At 41.5% G+C, this 7,874-nt stretch overlaps 1 pseudogene; it reads right to left on the bottom strand.

Moving 5' to 3' along the window:
- Positions 1 to 5,390: 5,390 nt before the first annotated feature.
- LOC147454956 (uncharacterized) lies at positions 5,391 to 6,080 on the bottom strand (annotated as a pseudogene).
- Between the last annotated feature and the right edge of the window lie 1,794 nt (positions 6,081 to 7,874).

A 7,874-nucleotide genomic window follows, 5' to 3' on the forward strand; every position in this document is an offset into this window, starting at 1 on the left:
GAATCAATTAGGATTTGAATTGTTTCATCTATGAAATGAGTCCCTTGATTTAAAATATCTCTACTAGGTAGCCATATTGACATATGGTGTTCATACAAGAACCACATTGTGGACTTAGCTGTGTTGTTGGGAAGTGCCTTAGCCTCCACCCATTTGCTAACATAGCATGTAGCCATGACTATACACTTGTTCTTTTGGGTATAAATTTCTTGAAAGGTCCCATGAAATCTAGACCCCACTTCACAAATATTCCCAAGGATTGAATGGTGGTCATATTTCCTACATTAGGTCTGTCCATCCTATGCAAAATATCACATGTTTTACAAAAAGCTCTAACATCTCATATCATACTTTGCCACCATAATTCCGCTTACAACATATTCTTATAAGCGACGATAGTAGAAAAATGTCTCCTAAGAATTATGAGAGTGTGCCTCAATGATTACTTGTATACAAGATTGCATAGGTACACATCTTCTTAATACTTCATCAATGACCAATCTATATAGAGATCCAACTATGATAGTAAATTTTAGACTTTTAATAATAAGAGCCTTCTTACTAGATTGAAATCATTCTTCTAGTAATTCATCATACAATAGGAAATCATACACGTCTTGCAACTCTAGATCAAATTCCTAAGTTGTCATCGTGTGAAATAATTTAGCATCTACTGATTCATCTCTCAAGGATGTGAATGAAATACCTTCTATGCTTCTAAATACAAAATCTGCACCACAATGGGCCTTTCCAGGCTTATGGAAGATCTTGAAATCAAATTTCAGAAGAAATATCATCCATTTGATTACCTTTCTTGGATGACAACTTTATTAATCACATAAAGTAAAGCATGGTGATCAACATAAAAATGAAATACTTCCCCAAAAAACAATGTTTGAATTTTGTGGCACTAAATACCATTCCCAGTGCTTCTCTTTCTATTGTTGAAGACCCTTGCTTTTGCCTTGTTGAATCTACGACTTGCAAAGTATACTTGAATAATCAATTTTTTTTTCCAAAAAAGGAGATCTAGTTTTTCTATACTAGTAGAAGCTATGCCCAAAGAAACCCAATGTAAAGATAGTGTGGTCAATACCTTATAAGGTGGAGTGGGTTTTCTCCAATAGCATAGTTAAACTAAAGGACTTTTCTCGACTCATGTTGCCTAGGGTCTATAATGGGTTGATAATTAAGATATATTAATTAACTCTAGCAGAGCCTCAAGTACCAATATCTAATGTAGCCAAATCATCTGACTTTGAAAATCCTCCACTAGAATTATTCTTAGTAACGTAAAAAAATGTTTAGAGTCAATCAACACATTCAACCAAAAAATGGTATGAGGGAGAGTTGAGGTTTGGAGCGAGATTTGGAGTGAGATTTGGGGGGGCATTAATACCCAAGCCCCGCCCAAGGCCCGAGCTCTTATGCTACAGGAGCTACTCGCAACAACCCAACAACCTGCAACTCTCTGACTGACTCTAACCCAATGACCTGCAAGAACCTTACATCCTCATGCACGACCCTTTACAGTGCCTCAGGCAGGAGTCCTTGACCCAATAGCCTCCTCTGTTGAGCATCCAAGCACCCTCTGACTCCCCAAACCTCTGACTCGTTGACCCACCTACACAAACCTTACTTAGCTTCATTTTCATTTATTTAACCCTAAGTAATTTGTTGATCTCACCACATTTTTAACAAGCAAGGAACTTTGAGAAACAGACACATTTGCAAGCAAGAAACTTTGAGAAGTCAAAATTAGCCCCATATGTGGCAGACATGTCATCCCTTAGTACTCCCATTACATGCAACAGTTTTTCTTGCAGTGGCAACGGCACCAAAGAAGGACCCGCTGCCCGCCAAGAAGCAAGGATCACAGCCCTCAAGGCTCAAATTCAAAAACTTATCGAGGAGAATGAGAGACTCAAAGACCGTCTACGCAAGCTTGAAGACGCGAAAGAAGTAGAGAGTCAAGCTTTGCTTGCAAAAGCACATGAAGTCAAAGTCTCACTTAGTGACACTGTCATGGAAGTGCAAAAGGAATCACAGGAAGCAACACATAAGAAGATCGACACCAAAATACATGCGGCCCTACATGAATGCCAACTACAAGAATCTATTGGCCTCAAGGTTAGGATTGGAGGGCTCCACTCACCGTGGTGCACCACCGAGGATGCCCTCGAGGCAGCAATCACGAAGCTCAATGACATTCTTCAACCTGTCTACACCAAGCCTGAAACTATTTCTTGGATCAACGACACACATAGGCATGGGCTTGCCGAGCATTGCATACTCACTTTCAAGGACAAAGATGAGCGGACAAAGCTGCTACGCCAATCTCAATTTCTCAACTGAAAAAAGCTCTGGATTGCTGAAGAACTGACCACAAATCAATTCAAGAGTAAAGCAAATGAGCTCAAGTAGATGCATGAAGCACGTAAGCAAGGCAATGGGCAGTCTACCAAGGTGGCAAAGCGATCATCAAGAGTTTTGAACTCCCAAACCAGCTACCCCCTTAGTTGAACCCCCTTAGGTTTTGTACTATCTTTTTCTTTATTTTCCCTCTTGATGGACCCTCAATCCTTATTTGATATGTATCCACCCTCATTGAGATGAAACTGATGTGATGTTATGTTTTGGTCCCATGGGCCATATATGACCTCCATGGATGATAATTCAATCAATCTATCTATCTATCTATCTCTTCCTCTATCCCCTCCCCCCTTTTTATATACCTCTCTCTCTCTCTCTCTCTCTCTCTCTCTCTCTCTCTCTCTCTCTCTCTCTAGAAAAGGGGTTGTATTTTGTGTTCAGAAATGACCTTGGGAGATACTCAATGGCCTATCACCCAAAGGAAGCACAAAAGACGAGTGACAATGTGTAAGCTATGTAAACATGAAGGTGTTCTATACAATGAATGTAGAATGGACCAATGTGGGTGCATAATGCATGTGATATGACCCCGATCTCAATGGAAAAGAACTGATGATCGTGCCCATGTGTGAAGAAAGACGCATTGATGTTGTTCCATTGCCCTCATTGGTTGTGAAGAGTATGTAGCAGCTCTTTCCAGATGGTTGTCAAAATGGTGGACGTAGGGGAGGACAGTGAGCCCAAAATGTGTGCATATCAAGCCTTCCTCATGGTCCAAAGCATGATGCTACATATTGTGGCAAATAATGTGTCTCCTTGTTGGCAAAAATCCAGTTGATGACCTGCATCTAAAATCATACATAGAGTGTCTGGTCTATAACCCAAGGGAGTAAGCATGAAGATCGGATCTATCGACAAGCCCTAAAAAAAGGTGTGTGACCTTGTGAATTGCAAAAGCCATGCAATTGCCCCCATGTCATGAACCCATCGTGGGTGCCCACTCTAATCAACTTCTCTCTCTCTCTCTCTCTCTCTCTCTCTCTCTCTCTCTCTCTCTCTCTCTCTCTCTCTCTCTCTCTCTCTCTCTCTCTCTCATGCCTATGCATACTCGTCAAGACATAGGGAAAGTGTTGAAAAAGGGGGGAGGGTTTTACTTTACTTTGCCTCCCCGTAGGGTGAGGCCCCTCTCAAGGTGGTAGCATAATACTCATCTCCAACAAACATGGCCCCTACGAAGAAGACTTTCCCAACAACAGCTGCCTCAACCCACATTAACCCCCCCCCCCCCCCCCCCCCCCCCCCCCCCCCTGACCCCTTGAGAAATCTACATCAAATGTGAAATGAAGAAGCCACAATAGGAGGTAACAAATCTTAAATCTGACTTACTGTATAAAAAATCCACAATCATGAAGTAACACAACCATGAAGAGAACTCTTAAGATGGTAGGGCATGAAAGCATTGAAAAAAAGGTGTGTGACCCTGTGAATTGCAAAAGCCATGGAAGAGTAGGGGAACCAAGGGTGCTTTTGGAGGGAGCTTTTTATGGAGAATGGACCAGTTGTCAAAATTATTGAAAAAGCTCTCTCCATCAAGTTTGTGATGGATTCACTAATCTTCTGCAAAAAGATCGCTCTGCCAAATGAGTGATATCCACTAATCACCTACTCCATGTAAATCCTCTTTTCCAATTTCTCTCTCTCTCTCTCTCTCTCTCTCTCTCTCTCTCTCTCTCTCTCTCTCTGTGGCACACATCAAGTCTATATATCTCTCTCATAGTGCATGAAAAGGATTACAAGAATAGAAAAAATCCACTAAATTAAAAGATCAAACCACTTGAGAATAAGCATATCTCTATTCAAAAGCATGTTAAAAGTGACCATTCATAACGGTTTACAAAAAAGATAATTGTCTACACAATGCGAGGTACAACCTGAAATATCTACTCTAAGTCATGAGCTGGTGGATCTAACTCCACAATGTTTAAAAGTGGCCCCAACATTTTTGTTTCCAGACTCGTTTGCAAAGTCAATTACTTCCTTTGTAGACATTCCATTCCTTTTTCTAGAACACCGTAAAGATAGAAAATAAAGAAGTCAATCATGCTTTTTAATCCTATGAACAACAACAAAACTCTCGTTTTTCCTTGGTACGAGCCGCCTTGCAAGTCTGAAGCTTCCCCAAAATGTTCCATCTCCACAAAAATATCAAAATGGTTATAAAAAATTAACTCGGATGAAAGTACATGAAAAGTTTCTGCTGAAACTAGAAACTTTGCTACTTGAGATGTTGTGGCAAACCCTTGTCCCTAAGGCATTTGCACACTAGACTCTGCTGTTGTGGACATTTGTATACCTCCACACGCTCTTTCTTCCCTATTCTTTACAGCGTCATTGTGTGGTCTTTCCTTGTTGGGAGGGAAGTACCATGGCAAATCCTGGTAAGGTTTTCTCTTGACGTTACGTGCTATTTGCATTGGGTTGAAAGTATGCTCCACTTTCTCAACTTCAAGCATTGTAAGCACTAAAATTAACTTGTTTATTCCTAATGTAAATATATTGTGCACATACCTACAAAGACATCTTTTCCCTGCGTCCGCCAATGCCTTGCACACCTCAGATTGCGGTCCTTTTTTCAAAAGATGTAGCTCATAAGCAAAGGTCTTGCCCCTATGCATCTCTTTAGCATTCTCAAGGAATGAGTCAAGGTTAAGGGCATCAATTTAAAATGTATATTTTTGATGGTGTTGTAGACATTCTCGGCCTCTTTTACAATTGATGACCAAAAGACCTCGATCCGCAACCAGTCTCAAAAGACAATAGACTCTCCTGTATCAATTAAACATTATATATTTCAAATATTCTCTCCACCTAATAAGAGAACATGAATGCTGAGAGTTAATCTACTTTGTCTGAGGGATGTCCAAACTCTTCACATCTATTGGATCACTAGAAGCCATCTCACGAAGAATGTAGGTTTTCTTTATAGCAAGAAGGTCCACAGACGCCAACCTGTACAATCATTCCTTTGTCACCCACTTTGGACGGTTGGTCCACTTGATTGTGCGCAATGTCTGGCACGAATGTCCATATGGATCAACTTTGAACTTTTTCAGGGCAAGAGTATACTTTTCCTACACTTATGGTTCCAACTATTATTCTATTCTTTGATAGTAACAATTTGTGCTAATTACTGATTGAACGCTTTGATGCCACTTACAGGATGTGACATCAGAGAAACGGGTACATTGTACTATGATTTCTTTCCTACCCTCCTGTCAATGTCTACTTGCATCCAGCCTATAGACTACAGACGTTAGTTTCTCAATGACAGCCTCCTTTGAAGCAAGACCCATTGCCTGCACCATCCACAGGATGTCCGTGTAGGAGGTAGCCACATATCCTGTCTCATTCAATCTACATGGGATTGAAATTTTTAAAAAAAGATAATTTGATACTAAAGCTAGCTACCCAAGAAAATAGAATCAAAGGATCTTACTTGTTTATATGCATAACAATGCTCAACATATCATCCTCGTTTGAAGAATCTACTATCACTAGTTCAAGTCGAACTCTTGGGTGCATATTGACATCTTTCTTGTAGGCAACACCTAAAACCAAAGAGAAGGATATACAATAATTGCATTTAAGAACACACAAGAAAATTAAAACCATTAACAACAGAACTTACTCTCTCTAAGAATTCCCATCCAAGCGGCTAGCCTATGGTTGCCATCCCAAGTATACAATCTTTTGGTGCATAGGTGACCCCAACAAGTGTCTTTGGTTCTCCTTTAATTTCAGTCTTGAACTCATCATTAGCCACTCGCCACAATGGATCCCATGTCTGCAAGATATCGTCGTCTACACATCTATGGAAGGATGGCACGATGCACTAAGAGAGCATATGAAGCATCCTTTGGGCTCATAATACCCCTCCAACAAGAATGTATTGCCCAATGGTTATAGCCGCTTGGGGTTCTAGCTAATTTGTCTTGCTTTCAAAGCCTTTATCAAGATAGAGCCAAAAAATACCAGATCGTTTTTAGGCCACGCAATAAGACTTTTTTCTGCTTTCTTTAGGGTAGTCATTTCTTTGTTTGTCGAAGGAGCGTGAGGGAGAGGAGCATCCTTGCCATCACATACTTCTAACACTACAATGAAGAAGCAGCCATATGGAAATTTTCTCCCATGAAGCTTAGCCAAGTTTGAAGTATTGTCTATTTGACCTACACCAATCGCCTCTCCGTTGTTAATAAACTCAACGTAAGCGCCATTATCAGATTTCTTGGCCATCTTTAGTCCAAACAAAAAGTGAAGCACAAATGCTTTAATTAACAAAAAGAACTGAAATTTTATCTTTTTTTACTCTCTGTGTTCCTCTCCCTTGTTCTCTCTCTCTTCCTCTACAACCGCCCTCCCTCTCTCTAGATCTACCACTATGTCTCTCCCCTTTTCTGTGGATCCTCCACAATTTTTTTCACCCTTGCTCTCTCTCCCTCCACCTTAACTCCCTTGTCCCTCCACCTTAGCTCCCTCTCTCTCTCTCTCTCTCTCTCTCTCTCTCTCTCTCTCTCTCTCTCTCTCTCTCTCCTCTCTCTCTCTCTCCCCCCCCCTTGCACCCCCTCCCTCTCTCTCTCTCTCTCTTCTTTCTCCTCATTCTCACTCTCTCTATCTCTCTCTTCTCCCCCCCCCCCCCCTCTCTCTCTCCAACTTAAGACACAAACACCCTACATGCTCTTACTTCTTGAGTCCGGATCGCTTCCCATTGAGGTCTTGGGCATGCAAAAGGTTGTGGAGTACATGCTTAAGACACAACGTAGCCCTTTGTATCGACTTCCTAGAATCGCATATGAAGCAAGTCAAAAGGTCCAAAAGACATGCAAGAGAAAAATAGTAAGATCGGGGTGGATGCTTGACATCAAGAAATGGTTTGAAATACGGGATGCATGTCACTTGGTCAAGGATGCGTCGGTCAACTCCCAAGTTAATCAGGCCTTCTTACAATGCCAATGTGTCCGGAGGTTCTCGCTTCGGCCATTACACCACACATGTTGCCCCAAACTACAAATATCTCTTCTTCTCTGAACGAGGTAACCGAACCCATCCCTACATCCTTGAGCCCATCTCGTTGAGTGCGATCCGCACGATTGCCTCCATTCGTCTTAGCTCCCATTCTGTATGCTACGAGACAAGACGTTGGGCACTGGCGAGGAGTCTCATTGACTTTGCACCTTATGCCCTCGTCAAGTGCGAGAGAGTGAGTACCACACACTACTTGAGTGCTCACTTTTTTACCACATTAGGTCCTCATTTCCCCATATATTCAGCCATGAACTTTCCCTACATACCTTCCTCACCCAACCACAATGTGGACTCTCTATTGCGATGCTTATTTCAGCCATTTTTGAACATCGAGAGTCACTTATGACCTCCACTCACACCACGTGACATGTTCATTTGGTCCCATAGGTCATATTTGGCCTCCAAGGACGATAATAGAA

Source organism: Adiantum capillus-veneris, chromosome 7, assembly GCF_014529385.1.
Source record: "Adiantum capillus-veneris isolate H3 chromosome 7, ASM1452938v2, whole genome shotgun sequence".
NCBI lineage: Eukaryota > Viridiplantae > Streptophyta > Polypodiopsida > Polypodiales > Pteridaceae > Adiantum > Adiantum capillus-veneris.